Raw genomic sequence first — 17503 nt, 5'->3', positions numbered from 1 at the left:
AATCTATTAAATGTGCAATAGCATGATGTCTAAAAAAAAGCATCCATACCTCAGTTAAAATATATTTTATCACTAAAAAATAAATGCTAACATCTGAGCCCTTGGCAAGTCTTAATCTTTTTGCAATAGTAAAATCAAAGATCTCGGATCACAGATCACTACAGCAAATAAAAGTCAAAGTCATTACAGTCTCTTACAGCATAGTTAATGTACAATATTATGTTACAAGTATACAATACAGTGATTCATAATTTCTAAAGATTATATTCTAAAATATTGGCTACATTCTCCGTGTTGTACAATATATCCTCTTACCTCATTACAGTTTCTGATGAGGACTTCGTGACCAGCTGGCCCTTGCGCTCCACCTCAAGCCCTCATCCCGTTATGTCTCTTTATCACTTCCTACCGCTCTGCTGTTGCACACTTTGCACTACTCACCATGGTTTCCTGACCTCCCAGGAAGCTCCCAGCTCAGGGAGTTGGTGCTTGCTGTGTCCCCTACCAGGGACACTCTCTGCCCATCTCTCCGTAGGACTTCCTCCTCACCTCCTTCATTTCTTTGTTTAAATGCCACCTTCTCCAGGAGGACGTATCAGAGCAAACTGTTTAAAGATTCAGCTCACCCTTGACAGCTCCTTTCCCTGACTTAATTTTCTGCATAACTCAGATCACCCCTTGACATAATTTATATTTTCCTTATTAATTCTTTGTACTCAAAGGAACATGCCAGACTGCATAAGAAAAGGAGTTTTGTCTGTGTGTTCACTGCTGTATTTTCACCCCATAGGATACACATTAACTCCTGTGGGCTAAAGATATATATATATAGATAGATATATACACATACAGACATGTATACATATACATGGAAGGAAGAGAGGAAGGGGAATCAATGAGCAAATTTTCTTTCTTTCTTTCTTTTTGTCTTTTTAGGGCCATACCTGTGGCATATGGAGCTTCCAAGGCTAGGGATCAAATCGGAACTGTAGCCACTGACCTACACCATAGCCACAGCAAAGCAGAATCCGAGCCATCTCTGTGACCTACCCATAGCTCATGGCAATGCCGGATCCTTAACCCACTTAGAAAGGCCAGGGATCGGCCTGCATGGTCATGGTTGCTAGTCAGATTTGTTAACTGCTGAGCCACAATGGGAACACCTGTCTTTTTAATGGTTGAGTAATATTCCATCATATATATATATATATACCGGATATTCTTAATCCATTCATCTGTCGATGAACATCTAGGTTGTTTCCATGTCTTGTCTGTTGTGAATAGTGCTGCTATGAATATAGGGGTGCATGTATCTTTTTCAATGAAAGTTTTGTCTGAATATATGCCCATCAGTGGAATTGCTGGATCATATGGTAGCTCTATACTTAGTTTCCTGAGGTGGCCCCATTCTGTTTTCCATAGTGGTTGTACCAATTTACATTCCCACCAACAGTGGAGGAGGGTACCTTTTTCTCTACACTCTCTCCAGCATTTGTTATTTGTTGACTTGTTAAGGATGGGCATTCTGACTTGTGTGAGGTGGTACCTCATTGTAGTTTTGATTTGCGTTTCTCTAATAATTATTGATATTGAGCATTTTTTCATATGCTTGTTGTCCATCCATATGCCTTCTTTGGAGAAATATCTATTTAGTGTCTTCTGCCCATTTTTCAATTGAGTTGTTTGTTTTTTTGTTGTTGAATTACATAAGTTGTTTGCATATTTTGGAGATTAGGCACTTGTCTGTCGCATCATTGGCAAAGATATTCTCCCATTCTGGGATACTTTTCTTAGTTAATCTAGGATTGCTGACAACAAATTCTCAAGAAGGGCATTGGGTGCAAAAAGGCTAAGCATGTGTTCAGAGTTAGATGGAATACACACCCAGCTGATGTTCAGACCCCTGCATCCTGACCTTACTTGAGTGAGTATTGGTCCTGGGAGGCATAGGTTTTCCGGAGGAGGTCATGCTATTTAAGAAAAAAATTTTAAAGTGCTACAAGTCTTTGCTTTTCTTCACCAACTGTGGCCAAAATCCAAGGACCCTTTAGACAGGCAGCAGGAATGACAGACAAGTGCCGGGTGGAAACAATTAACCCAATGTCCTATCAGCCCAGGTGGCTCCAGGCCCAGACACTCCATCTCCATCCACCAAACATTATGATGGATAAAGAAGGCCAGTCCCCAAAAGACAGATATTTGAGAGTCTTTGAGATTCTAGGTCATGCCCTCATGTCACCTTTTAAAAAGAACCAGCTTGAGGCCAGAGGGCCTTCTTTGAAATTGTGTTCCCTGCTCAAAATGGACTCTCCAGGCTCCTATTGGGATGAGACCAGTGGATTCATTTAGTATGGAGCAGAAGCAGGTGTTAATGGTGTGAGGTTTTAGTGCTGCCACTGCCTTAAATGATAGGAATTGTCATCACACCCAGAGAAGAGAGCTGTATTCAGATATCCCTAGCATCAATGTGAGCCGCTTCCTCTGCTTCCAGCCTCCACAACTTAGCTTTCCAATGCTCTTTCAGAGAGGCATAAGAATGGGACCTGCCCCAAAGAACTGATGGAGAAGCCACAGATGCTGTGCTTCTAGATGAAAACTGCCCCACAAACTCAAAATACTCACAGAGGATAAATAGAACTCAGTGCTTATTCGCTGTGGAACCCTCAAGATGAGAAGCCACTCCGAGTACAATGCCTAATAGAATATCCAAGTTAGAGAAACCAGGGAAGAGGAAGAGAAATAAAATTTTAGATCTAGATTCAACAAACTAAGGAAAGAAAACAATCACGACTAAGAATAAAAGTAGTAACACAATGGGAGAAATGAAATGCTCAGTATCTGTATTTGGAATCAAAGTGAACAGGCTGAATTTCCTTATCCAAATGTAGAGACATTCAGAGAGTATAACATTAAAATTGAGCAGTAAGTAAATCATCTAGAAAAAACCCAAACATTAAAAACAAAATAATGGAGGACCTCGACTTCCACAGTGACACTGTAAATATAATTTGTATTCCTCCTGCTGTGGATAGCTAAAATTCTGAACATTATAAGACAACTATAAGAAGATTGAAAAGTATAGCGTTCCTACTGTAGCATAATGGGTAGAGAATCTGACTGCAGTGGCTCGGGTCGCTGTGGAGCTGCAAGTTCGATCCCTGGCCTTGTGCACTGGGTTAAAGGAAACAGCACAGCTGCTGTGGTCATGTAGGTCCCTGCTGCGGCTTGGATTCAGTCCCTGGCCCAAGAACTTCCATAGGCTGCAGAAGCAGCCATTAAAATAAAGGAAGGGAGGGAGGAATGAAGGAAGGAATGAAGGAAAGAAGGAAGAAGGAAGGAAGGAAGGAAAGAAAGATAGGAAGAGAGGAAGGAGGGAAGGAAATCTGAAAAGCAGAGAGAAAAGGCGGACTGGCTAAGGAACTCAGAAGCCAAATCATTATATGGTGGTGAGTTCCTTGGGTTTTCTTTCAGCTTTACATATGCCAGACTGGGTGCTAGAAAAGACAGCAACCTGAAAATACCAATAGGTACAGAAAACAAGGGCCTGCCTTTTTTATAGTCAAAGGGCCAGAATTGAGGGAGCACCACAAGACAGAAAAGTTTTGTACAATAACAATTTTTCAAACACCAGAGAAAAACCTGCAGCCCACCTTCAACCCCACCTGCACAGGCTAAGTGGAGAGCCAGAACTTCCACTCTCACTGGGCCATAATAAGCACCCCCTCCGTCAGCCCTCCTCAAGATGGCAGCAAAGTAAATTAAGTAGGGAGCCTGGCATTTCATCCTGGATGAGCAATAATGAGTTCTTTCCCACTCCCCAGAGTCAGTGGACACCAACTCAGAGCCTGAAATTTAACACCCCCCACCAGCAGCAGGAATGAAGCACGCTTCCCATTCATGGCTAGAATGGTGTCAGAGGACGCATACAAAAACACAAGTTTCTTTTTCCTTATTCTTTCTTTCTTTTCTTTTTTCTTTCTTTCTTTCTTTTTTTTTTTTTTTAGGGCCATACCTGCAGCACATGGAAGTTCCCAGGCTAGGAGTTGAATCAGAGTTGCAGCTGCCAGCCTATGCCACAGTCACAGCAACTCAGGATCTGAGCTGCATCTGCAACCTACACTACAGCTCAGGGCAATGCTGGATCCTTAACCCACTGAGCAAGGCCAGGGATCAAGCCCACATCCTCATGGCTACTAGTCAGGTTCGTTACCGCTGAGCCACTAGGGCAACGCCCAACACAAGATTAAATGAATATCCAGAGTCTCATAACATAATAGCTCAAGTTTCTAGGATTCAATTAAATAAACGATTAAATACTCAAATATATATTCATAGACCTATATAGATATGTTTAAAAATATATTTGAAATGTTGGTTCTAGAATATTAACTGTATCTTAGGATGGCACAAATTCAGGTGATATTTCATTATAGAAAACAGAATAGAATCACTTTCTAGTTGTCCCTGTGCCCTCTGAGCAGTAGTTCCTGCGAAGTGACACTAGAGTTTTCCTACATGGACTTGGGAATGGAGAGATGTCCTAGGAAGAAGTGAGTACACCTTTCTACTGGGGCCAGTTGAGTGACACTGAACTTGACACTGAGAATTGCCTGTAAGTCATGACAGGTTTTATTTTCCTGTATCTGAGGCCATGTCAGAGGCATGCATGCTATACTTTAAATACCTCAAGGGCAGGCCAGGGGTGCATCCAAGCAGACAAATGGCTGGCTGGGTGCCTGTCTCCCCAGGGGGATTATTGGAACCTCTGGCTGAGTCCTCAGAGCCCGGTATCCCCTGAAGCCTAGAATCAGGCAGGGAAAGCCGCCTTCCCAATCCCTGTATCAGTATAGGTCAGAGGTGATACAGAAACCAGAGACCAGGAGAAAGAAGCAGTTAAGATTGGCTCCTTTTTAATTATAAGTGAAAATCTGAGCATCTTTCCACAGACCCTTAAGAAGTAGGAAAACCCCCAGAAGCCTCCATTGACATAATTAATACTTTACTTAAAAGTTAATTGTCAATCAAAAGTTTTTATATCAAACCAAGTTCAATGAAAGGCAAATATCCTACAAAGAACCTATTGGGGTATTTTTTTTTGTTGTTTGTTTGTTAGTTTTGAGAGACTATAGTTAACCTAGAAAGCAGATGGCTGCCGAGCAAGAATGGAACCACCCTGGAGGGGGAAATGGGATATGAAATGTACTGCAAGAGGACTGGGAGTTTGTTTTCTAGAGCATAAACCACCAAGGCAATCAGAATCAGCCAGCCCCTCAGGAATCAGAAACTGGAGCATCTCATGGGACAAAAAGTAAGACAGCACCAGTAGAAGAATGTCCACTTAAAAGCCTGAATCCTCTATTAGTGTGATTATTCTTCAAGGGGTGTGTGTGTGTGTGTGTGTGTGTGTGTGCACGCGCGTGTGCATGCACACTGTATATATACACATACAATTTTGTGATTCATTTTTTTTTGATTTAATAGATTTTGACCATCCTCTCTTCTGCATAGATAGCGATTAACTCATTCTGCCTCAACTGCAAGGAGAATTAGGAGTTCACTGTTGGATCTAGTTGTTGGGTTGGTATTTCCTGGCTTATGGTATAGGTTAGAATCAGCTGAGTTTCCCTGCCCCCCTGCTCTCTGGGGCTCAGAGCCTACAGACACATCTTCCTCCTCCTCTACACATGGGCTGAGCAAAAGGGACCTCCGTAGTCCATTAGTGGGGTCCCCAGTGCCCTCCCCTCCAGCCCTGATTTCTGCATGATCTGCACACTTCTAGCTCAACTACTCTAAGTTGAGTGGTTTGCAGGCTCCCTTGGGATGCACACTCGGTACTGACACCCTCTCAGTATTGAGTCCTGGAAATCTAGAAATCACTGGCTCCAATGTCATCAACTTCCTATCGTCCAAAACTTCCTTGATGTCTCAGGATTATTTATGGCATCATTTTCAGTCTTCCAACTGCTTCGAAGACTTTTTTCAACTTCTTCACTTGAAACATAAACACGTGGACCCAAATGGCCATTGTAAGCCCAGAAAACATGCATTCTTAAAGCACCAGAGGAAGACAGAAGAGCTTGTTCAAAGACTCGGACCCATGGAAGAGCGCAATGTAGCTAGAGGAACTTAAGAAGATGGGTGTTCCAAAGAGCAGAGGATAATGGGTACATTTAATTAGTAAGTATTTCCAGAGCGCCTTCTGGATTCCAGGTTTATGCTAAATAGCAGAGGACAAAGTAAAAGGGACAGCCAGGTGCCAGAAGCTATAAGACTTTGGGAGACCAACATGACATTTATTCCATGGTGTTAGAATCTTCTGACGTGGCCCTTGTCACATAATGATTGATGTCCCTGACCGGACTCTGTAAGCACCACTGGGAGCCAGTGCCATGTTGGTCCAGTTTCACAGAGCAAGAGGGGCAAGCGCAGACATGAAGCCCTTGGCCAGAATAAAGAGCTCAAATGAATGAGAAATTCCAGTAAAACTCTTTAAATTTTAATTTTTTTTTTTATAGAATGTTGTCTTCCAGGAGTTCCCATCGTGGCTCAGCAGAAACGAATCTGACTAGCATCCACAAGGACGCAGGACCCTGGCCTTGCTCAGTGGGTTAAGGATCTGGCATTGCTGTGGCTGTGGCATAGGCTGGCAGCTACAAGCTCTGATTGGACCCCTAGCCTGGGAACCTCCATATGCTACAGGTGTGGCCCTAAAAGGACCAAAAAAAGTTGTCTTCCAATTTTTTTGAGATATTATTGACATAGAGCACTGTATATGTGTAAGGTATATAGCACAATGACTTACATCATAAAATGATTACCACACTAAGTTTAGTGAACATCCATCGCCTCATACAGATACAAAATAAAAGGAAAAAAATATGTTCCTTGTGATGAGAACTCAATTACTTTCAATAACTTTCAAGTATAATTTCAGCAGCATTTATTATATTAATTCTGCTGTGTATTACATCCCTAGAATTTATTTATCTTAAAACTGGAAATTGGTGCACTTTGACCACCTTTGTCATCATACAAAGATATTACATTATTATTGAATATACTGCCCACTCTGTATATTTCATCCCTGTGATTCATCAGTAAAACTCAATTTTTAAATAAAGTTATCAGATCAGAAATCCAAACAGTGAGCACTTAAGAGCAAGGAGGTATATAAAATAAGAAAATGCTGCACTCAGCACTTTTTTGGATGGGTGAGAGTTATGGCATTGTGCTTTTAGTGCCTGGGAAGGGCTATAAATAGCCAAGGGAAAGGGGTTTTCCCATACGCTCTTTTAAACACACACACACACAGACACACACACACACACACACACTTTAGTACTCTTGATTTTTCAAATTTAAGAGGTCCAGTTCCAAAATTTAAACCAAATGTGTTACTCGGATGGAGACGCGGAGTTTGCCAAGTTTTCACCAGCGATGAGTTATACCCAAGGAGCCAAAAGTGTGAACATGCAGCTTCGGGACAGAAACCAGGATTCTGAACTTTGATGGAGAGAACGGGTCCCCCTCAGAGCCAAGCACTGGAAGGACAGGCATGTGAGGAACGGTCCCCGTGGAGGAGCCTTGCTTCACTAATTGGACAGAACATAGACATGGGATTATGAATAGCCTCCCTTCCTTGTGCGCCCAGGTAGCTCCTTCCATGGATGGGTCCAAGTGCCCTGCTGTGGGAGAGGGAAAGTCAGGAGAGCCTTCTCGTTTCCCATCCAGCTGGTCTCTGGGACCTCAGAGGTGGGAGTTGGATCTGGAAGGACTTGACTTTACTTCTCCAAAGGAGGGTGCAGATGGCTAGGGTTGGAGACCGAGGTCCCTGGAAGAGAACAAGTAGTCAGCCATGGAAGCAAGGGGACTTGTCATAGTAGCCACCAAGACCTGCCTCCATATTGGCCTTTTGTTCTCTTCCTATTGCCACTTGCCTTCCATGGCTGACCACTTGACAAGCTTCCAGGTGACTCCAGGCTGGCCTGAGACCCACTGATTCACAGAGCTCCCCAGCTGGAGAAAACATATAGGAGTAGGAGACCTAGTCAGAGGGAAGACCAGGTCAGGAATTTTCTTTCATTTTAGCCTAAAGCATAGGCAAGTAAAATCAGAATGTTCATTCAGGGTCCCCACCCAGGGGGGTCCTCCTTTCCAATAAAAAATGTTCAAGCTGGGAGATGGTTCAGGATTCCACAGTCATGATGTCTTTTACCTACACATGATTCATTCTTTTCCTGGAAATGATCAAAGGAAACATGCTTATAAAAATTGCTGCCACATGAACAAAACCAGGAGGAAGATTGGTGAAGAGGTGTTCATTTCCTGCGCTCAGGTAGGGCTTTGTGTTTCTTAGAGGGTATTTTCAGCAAGATGAACAATAGAAATATAGATTTATCAATTCATTCATCTATTTATTCTTCAATAAAATGCTATTTACTGAACATGTTGGACACTGAGGGCAAGGGAAGAGACAAAAATTAATATAACAAATATATATTGAGTGCCTATTATGGGCCAGGCTCTGTGTTAGATGCTGGGGATCAGTGGTGAATAAGACTAACAAACTTCCTTCTCTCACAAAGCCTGCATTCTGTTGGGGAAGACAGACTGTGGACAAATGAATGCATAATCAAGCAAGATAATAAAGTGACAGGGTAATGAGCGGATTACCTGGGAGAGGCTACTTTGGAAAGGATGAAATTTCCACTAACATCGGAAGATTAAGAAGGATGTAGTTACTGTGCACATGCCAGTCCCAAACCCCCAGTCCATATGGAATGACTGGCCAGCAGGGACCTGCTATACAGCACAGAGAACCCTACCCAGCACCCTGTGATGATCCATGTGGGAAAAGATTCTGAAACAGAATGGATATGTATATATGTATGATAGGGCTACTTTGTGTTACAGCAGAAATTACCACAACTTAGTAAATTAACTGTACTTCAAGTAAACTTAAAAAAAGAAGGGAGTCATCACATAAAGAGCCAGGATGAGTATTCATGCCTAGGGAAATCTCAATTGTGGGAAAGGCCAGAGTGTGCTCAGAGCACTGGTGGGAGCTGGCTGGGTCTCAAGCAAGGGGGAAGGATGCTGGGCTTGAGACTGGAAAGCAAGGAAGTGACAGGCATGTGGATCTATTGTAAGTGTGACAGGCAGTGTCCTAGAACTTTAAACAACGAAGAGATGGGATTGGATTGTTGTTGGCAAGGTCACTCTGCTGTTGAACTGTGAGTGGTGAAAGGAGGGAAATGAGAGAGAGAAGCTTAGAGGCCATTGTGGAGAAGGGGAGAAAAGGTGATGCTTTTCATTGGAGGGTCGTGGTCAAAGTGGAGACACAAACGGGCATGAGGCATATATGGAACTGACTGTGGATTCTTTGTGGCAAGGGAGGTGAAAGAAGACCATTGAGCCAAACTCCTATGTCTTTGGATGGAGGAAATAATGATTGTAGTGACCCTTCCTGAGATGAGGATGCCAGGGGAAGGCTCAGGCTGGAAGGTTGGGAAGGAGGAATGCCAGTCCTGGCCCTGAAGGAGCTGAAACACTTTGGTGACAGGCATCCTTCGTGGGTAGGTGTGAATGTGATATGTGTTCCATGTATGGAGGGGCTGTTGCTCATTGGTCTATACGTTTTACTTCCTTACTCCCACTCTGGTTCATCTGGGCTCCCACTAAAGGCTAGTGGTGTTTATGCAGCCTAAGCAGTGACAGAGAGTACCAGATAGGGCTCTAAGATTCTGCCGTTCAGAGATCATGCTGTTCATCCTGGACTCATGAACATGGTCAAAGGGAACCTGGAGGCACAAAGTTTGCACTCGTTGGGAATTATGTATTTTCCCTTAATTTTCAGCAGTGAAGAAAGGACGCACATACTGCCTTCTTTAAGTAAGGTAACAGACACAGCATCCATAGAATGATGGCATTAAGGGGCATTGAAAATGAATGTAACTTTTCTGGGAGAAGATGGTTCCATCCATGCCTCTTCTGGAAGATTAGGGAGGGAATTAAGAGGTGATGTTTCTGAGGCCCCACAGTCAACATGTGAACCTATCCAAAGTGCCAGGACTCTGTGGTGACTAGGCACCATATTTTACACAAAGCACAGTGTTTATAAGAGATTGTCAAGAAAAATTGCAAAGTTTACACATTTAATAAGGGTGGGATCTTGTTTGCTGATGCAAAGGGAAAAAGTAATAAATATTGTCAATATAACTAACATAGGATCACTACACTCCTTTTACACCCAAAGGCAGTTTGACTTAACTTATCCAAAAAAAAATAAATAAATAAATAACGGTTCTGGCAACATAGAAGCCTTGTAGTCCTTCCTTCTCCATAGGTGCACTCCTGGGAGAACCAACACACAACTCCATAATGTGAAAACTGGGACATACTTGAAGGCTTTCATCCAGAAAAAAATGTAAATTGATTTCATCGTAGCCAGATGATGAAACTACTTGCACTTGAAATGTTAATAATAAAGTTCACTTTAATAATAATTTTGAGTTTCCTGGTGGTGCAGCAGGTTAAGGATCCAGCATCATCTCTATAGCAGCACAAGTTTGATACTTGATTCAGGAACTTCTGAATGCTGTAGGGCTCAGCCAAAAAAAAAATTAATAAATAAATAAATTAAAATTATTTTAATAAAAATTGCAAGTATTGCAAGTATTGTAATTTGTATTTCCAAAAGTTAATTATTGTGTGTCATCACTTGAACTCCAGTCACACAAGGGGACTGCCTATGTTCCAGAGAGTAAAGGTGAGCCTGTATTTGTTACCTTACATCTGTACCCCAACTTTGGTGGACCTCTTGCAGGTTTAGCCAATAGCCATGCCTCTAAGGTTGATAAGGTTATGATGCTGTGGAATAAAAAAGTATTGCAATAGCTAGGACAGATTTGGCAAAACAGGAACTTCCTGCTACAGGGATCAAACACTGTGTTAACTCGCACCAAATGGGGAAAATGCTATAATCTGTTCAATTACTGAAGCGTAGCCCCACTCACCATGTAGTTTGGAATTCTAGGTCTACTGAGTTTTATGTTATTTATGGATTTATTCCTGCCAAAGAGACAATTTTCGACTTGAAATGTGATCCAGTGTTTGACTTTGGAACCAGTGCTCTAACGCAGCTTATTTCATCCTCATGGCCATGCTATTAATGCTAGCTAGATTTAGAAATCTGAGGGACAAATGCAATCATGGGATGTTTAAAAAATGCAACTCTATTTCAAAACCAGTAGCCACTGATTCTCCATATTTTGCTTGGTGCCCAGATGGGGAGCACATGTTTACTGCCATGCAAGCTCCCAGGTTGCATGTTAATATGGGCACAAGCTTTGGTATTATGCCAGCCCTATCCTGGCAACCATTATTGGATGGATTATTTCCAGCAAAAACAATAGCTTCCCAAGTATTTCAAGTAAAGTACCCAATTAGGAACATAAATTTGCAATGGTTGATAGATTCTCAGCTTTTACGAAATAAACTAATCACCAATTCCAAGCTGCCTGAGATGAAATCACCCCAGAATAATAAATCACAATCAGGAAATGATAAGCCATTATCAAGAGCAGTCCTTAAAAATCGTAGGAAATATGAGACTAAAAAAGCTGCAAAACAGGAAGCAGGAAGTGACACGAACCAAGATTTGGCACCTACCCCTGCCCCACAGAGTACCCCATGGAACACTTCATCTCAGTTAACATCTGAAGACCATGAGACAAATGAAAAATTCCAGATCCTAAAGAAGACCCAGTTAAACCTTGAAAAAACAAGCAGCAAATGAAACATGGCGAGAAAAATAATGACAGATAAAATTTAAAAAGATACCACACTTCTCCAGGAGCTGGAAGATTTGGAATTGGTTACATTAAAAATTCGCCAAGGGTGAGTTGTTAGCATAAATCAGAGGGAATGCATCCTATGTGTTAAACCCTATAGTGCACCTGAATGTTGTCTGGCCACTACATACCCATATGTACTGCTCAACTATAACGCAACCAGTTATCCAAACTTCAGCAAATATGTGAAATTTATTCATAATGTCCACTAACTCAATACATTTCAAAACCTGGTATAGAAAAGAGATATGCGAATTGCTTAGTTAAGCTCAAGACAATGAAAGTCCGATCTGATCTTATTCAGTATGATTTGCCATATATGAATAAAGTCATTTTAAATTTAAATCAGCATAACCCATTAGATTGGTTAAAAGTAGTGCAAAACAGGCAAGGTGAACAAAAGTTTGTTTCTCTAACATTGGAATGAATATTAGTTTTCTCCTGAACTTGTCCTAACTCACTAAGTTGATCAGAATAAATTCAATAGAGTAAATTTGCAGAAAACTGAATTGCTTTAGAGTCCACTTTCTCTGGAAACCTTTAAAGATTTCATTTTTAAACCAAAACTTAGGCTTTGCTTTACCCGATGAGGAACTACAGAAGAGCCTGAATATATGCATAGCTGTCACATCCCCTCACAAAAAGGAATTTAGGCAGTCTCTTTGGTGGCTGGGAATGGTCAGAGATGGAGCTGCACACAGAATTCTGATGTGAAGAGCCCCCCATTTATTTGTGCATATGTATTTCATGCCTCCCATGAGTTAAGGTTTGTCTAAACATGGTCAAGATATAATAAAAAGTTCCATGTGGAATCTGTCAGGAAGAACATTAATAATATATGTTAAAGTTCCTAGCAGGTAAAAAGAACTTAAAGAACTAAGAAACCAAGGCAAAAATGGAATCCAATTAAAGCAGTAGAACACAAGAGAATAAAATGTGCCAAGAAAGGGACCCCAGAGAAACTGCTTTGAGAAACCAGAAGGAGGGGCTCCGCTCAGTTCCTGAGGGGTGGTGACACCTTCAGAGCGAGCCCTGGAAGCAGTGTTTTTTCCACCTAGGATTTCCTGGTGGTTTGGACACAGAAATGCTCTGTAGAAGCAGGTTTCTGTGAAGCGTCCAGCCAGCAGAGGCAGAGAATGGCTGAAGTTTGTGGGGAGGGTACCACCGTCTGCCCAGTAGAATACTGAGTCTTCCCTGGTCTTTCTCCATCTTCAGTTTTGATCTTGAATACAAATTTGAGCTGTCTCCACAGTCGTCAGACACAGGATTTCTTTTGCAAACTTTATGTAGCTGAGAGCAATGCTTCTTCCCCCTGTGGGCACAGGATGCTATCCTCAAACTTTATAACACAGGAAACAGGCTGTGCCGTGGAGAGCATGTTCCTGCTGCCATGCTCTTTATTGCTGCATTGATGATGACCAGGCAAACAGAATGCCACAAGGACAACTTCAGGCTGAGGTCACTGGGAAATAATGGGTTACTCTGAGCAGCAGCTCCTCAGTGCTGCTCTGCTCTGCTTGGAGAGGTGGGAATCCCTCCCAAAGGGAAAAGGTGATTCTCATGGATGAAATAAAGGCTCTAAAGGCGAAATCTCTTGCTGTTGCCCAAGGAGGGATAATAGAAATAAAAGGCTTAATTTTCTTCCTCTGTATCCTAGAATAACTCAGTCAAGCCAGCAATGGCACTGGTTTCCCGGCACAGAGCCTCTGATGAGGCGAGCCAGGCACCACGTGGAAAGCAAAGGGCAGCGTCTACTGAAGGGAAACAGGCCTTCCCTGGAGTCCTGGAGAAAGTGCTGGAATTCTTCCTTGTGCTGCTGTAGCCCTATGACCCACATCCTTTTCTTAATTCCTTGGCTGAAGAAACTGCGGGAAAAGCCTTCACTACCTTTAGCTCCTGGAAAACCATTTGAAGTCTGGTTCCTGTCATCTCTGCAGCTGTGGTCTTTCTCTGGGAGAACTTGATTGAACAGCGTGACCAAGAGATTTATTCTCAGGAGGCCTGAAACCAGAGATAAAGGAAGGGCCTGGGAATGAAAAGGAGAATAACAATCACATTGAACTCAAAAGTCACATTGAACTTATAGGTTCCATTTGTGGGAGGGGGAAGGAGGGAGGAGAGAGGAAAAAGAAGGTTGCTTCTGCTTTTGCTTCTGCTCCACTCTCGCTACCTAAGAAACCATACAGTGGTCCATTCTGCCAGACTCTTCATGGCCTAGGATGTTGGTGGTGGTGTGGTAACCCAGGTATTGTCACTCATACTCTCTTAGAATCAACATCATACAATCCCAGGGCCTCGCTGGAATCTGCTCTCTATCCATTCTGTAATCAGCTGTCATTTTTATCACATACAGTTTACAAAGCCCTTTCACACTTGTTCACTCAAATCAGTTTACTGAGAGACAATCTGGGGAATCATGGAAGACCCTGGAGCTCTTACAGTGAACAAGACAGGGATGGTTTGAGTCCTCAGGGAGTTCCCAGCCTAGGGCAAAGACAGGCATGAAAAAAGTTTCTAAGTCAGTGATAGTGAAGTAATTATATGTTGTGATACATGTGATGAAAATAAAGAGACACTGAGATGCAATATATGTTAATAATTACATAAGTGCAAATGGATGCAATTCTCAAATTGCAGGAGGGGAAGCAGGAGGGGAAATGGAAGTTAGTGCATTAAGCCCTGGATACAGTGTTTTCTTGGGAGAGGAAGAAATGTTTTGGAACAAGCCCTCTGCGCTGGTTGCACGCATTGAATAGGCTCACTTTAGGTTGACGGGATGGCGCATCACCACAGTGACATTAGTGACCTTCAGATGTCAGGATGTTTAGTCCCTTATTCCAGGAAAAGACCCTACAGTCTCCACGCTGGCAGTGGAAGTCTAGGGATGGCTCTAAATCAATTAGCAACTAACTTAATTCTCCTTTTGCTGGCCCAGTTTTCTTGTGCCTGATGTTTCCAAATAGAAACAGAACCTCTTCCAATTTCTTTAGCAAAAGAAACCTCAAGTATCCTCTGTGTGGCAGAGGTGGCTATATAAATTGTGGCACCAAGTGCAAAATGAAAATGTGAGTCCCCTTCTCGAAAAAGCTGGAGAAATTTGTTAAATGTTCTTAAACATAAAGCTTTTCCTTTGTTCTATGATCTGAATTATTGTGAAATCATTTAAGATTATGGACTTAAGATTTTTAAACTGCTATTAATTGTTTTAAAAATCATTACCTATTTAGAATTAATAACTATGTCTTTATCCCAAGTCTTCCTTGATCTAATTATCAATATATTTGCTTTATTTTGTTGGAATAGATTTTCTGAAATTTCTAACAGGGCTTCTAGTTGGCAAATTTTCTGAGCTCTTAAAGGGCTTTAAAAATATTTTTTACCTAGTATTTTTTTATTTTGCTTGGAATAGAATTCCAGTTCAGAATCACATGGCAACGATTTTGAAGATATTGCTCCACTGCTTTTAGAAATCCTCTCTTGCTTTTGAGAAATATGATTCTTTTTCCTTTGTGGAAAAAACTACATTCTCCTTTGTTTTCCTTTACTAGCCTTTAGGACCCTTTTTTTCTGAAATGTCACCATGTCTGTAACACTCGTCCTATCTATCACAGTGTCCTGTTTGGATGTGAGGACTCGTGTCTGCATTTCTGAAACTTCTGTCTTCTGTTATATTCCTCCCTTCAATTCTCTGTGTTGATTTTTTTCCCTCTTGCAAATTGAATTAGGCAGAATTTGGAACAATATGATAAACCTTCTCTGTCTCACAATGCTCCTTTAATACTTTCCATTTCTCTGTCTTTAGGGGTTATATTTTGGAAGAATTCTTTGTTGACATCTTCCAGCTTACAAATTCAATTTTAAGCTACATTTATTCTCCTCTTTAACCCACTTTTAAATTTCATTGATCGTATTTTCTGTCTTCCTAGATCTCTAGGAGTTTTGTATTAATTTATATAGAAAATATTTTCAGATTTCCCGTTGTGGCTCAGTGGGTTAAGAGCACAACAAAGCATCCATGAGGATGTGGGTTCAATCCCTGGCCTCAATTAGTGTGTTAAGGATCCAGTATTGCCACAAGCAGCGTCATAGGTCACACACATGGCTCGAATCCAGTGTTGCTGTGGCTGTGGTGTAAGCCAGCAGCTGCAGCTATGAAGCGACCCCTAGCCTGGGAATTTCCGTATGTCTCAGATGCAGCCTTAAAAAGAAAAAATAATAAAAAAAAAAAGAAAGAAAATACTCTTATCCATTTTTGTGATATTATACATTATTGCTTAATTAATTATGCATATTCTAAAGAATGTCTTCCTGACGCCTTAAACTTTGTTTCCTTATGCATTATTTTCTTCATGTAATTTGTAATTTCAATGTAATTTCAAGGTAATTTGACATGTTTCACAATGACGATTTTCTTCCACTGGTGTGTTTGGAGGTTCTTGGTCATCTGGCTTTTTTGCATTTGTTACCTGGCCAGGTGAATAGATAGACATATATTTCTTCTGCATTAGGTGTACCAGATAGATATAGATACATAGATGTAGACATAGATATAGATCAATAGATAATGAATGGCATCAGTCTTCCCAGAAAGACAGTCTATTCTGGTATTTAAGCATTTCATGTATTTTGGGTAGTAGACTAACCAGCAATGCCACTTACTAACTCTCTAATTTTGAATAAATTATTTGACTTCTCCAAGCCTCAACTTTTTAATCAGTCAAATGGGTATAGCACAAGAATAAGATGAGGATTAATTGTGACCTTGCAAATCCATATGCTAATGCCTGATACATAGTGAACAATAACACAAATATTAACTGTTGTTTTCGTTGGTTCAGATCAGGGCCTGAGAGTGGAGAAATTGACTCCCAAAGAAATGAATTACTTATGGTAGCCTTGGTAATGGGATGATGGTTCAAATATTATAAGGAAGAGGAAATGCTCAGTGTCCCATCATAGAAACCTGACACTCTACCTCTGTCTCTTATCCTGAAAGGTCATCTGGGAGTAGCCCTGAGGATCCAGCAGCCCCACAGTATGGAGGAGAGCACACCAGGCTGGGCCTGGCAGGAGGAGGATCTGTAACCACTGGGTGTTGAGCTTTCCGCCGAGGATGGGAACCCACAGCACCCCTCGGGGTTTCCATCCTCCAGACCCATCTGTTCTGTGTTTTTATTTTGATTTCCACTGGTAGCTTTTGAGCACAGCTGAGCATCTTCTTTCCTCCCAAGAACCAAGCAAGGCAAACCGTAGCCAAAATCAGCAGCTGTCGGTTTGCTTAATAGGAAAAATATCTCCCAGAGCTGCCAAGGATACATGATAGAAGGGGATTGAAAAGGGCTGAGGTTCTTTTCCCAAGACATAAAGAAAATTTTAGTATAAAAAAGTCCCATGGCTCACTTCCATGTGGGAGACCCCTATGTCTTTTTCAAAGTCACTCTGCAGCCATTTGTGGTGGGCTGTGTTGGTCCATAAATATACCTGCAGTTGTTTCTGCCTGTCTGCACTCTTTCTACAAGGCCCCAGAGCTCCTTGGAGCTTGATTCTCAGCATATCCTGATGGCAGGAGACCCCCTGCCCCTAGCCAGGAGGACATCCCTTCCTAGACTATGAGTACAGACTTGGTGCTTGTCTGTGGGCATTGGATTTGC

General features: G+C 41.8%; 1 pseudogene; it reads left to right on the top strand.

Annotated features, from left to right (window-relative positions):
• The first annotated feature begins 10750 nt into the window (after nucleotides 1-10750).
• LOC125116979 (eukaryotic translation initiation factor 2A-like) lies at nucleotides 10751-11797 on the top strand (annotated as a pseudogene).
• The last annotated feature ends 5706 nt before the right edge of the window (nucleotides 11798-17503 follow it).

The sequence above is a fragment of the Phacochoerus africanus genome, chromosome 15 (assembly GCF_016906955.1).
Source record: "Phacochoerus africanus isolate WHEZ1 chromosome 15, ROS_Pafr_v1, whole genome shotgun sequence".
NCBI classification, from domain to species: Eukaryota; Metazoa; Chordata; class Mammalia; order Artiodactyla; family Suidae; genus Phacochoerus; species Phacochoerus africanus.
This window is presented reverse-complemented; position numbering and strand designations above follow the sequence as displayed.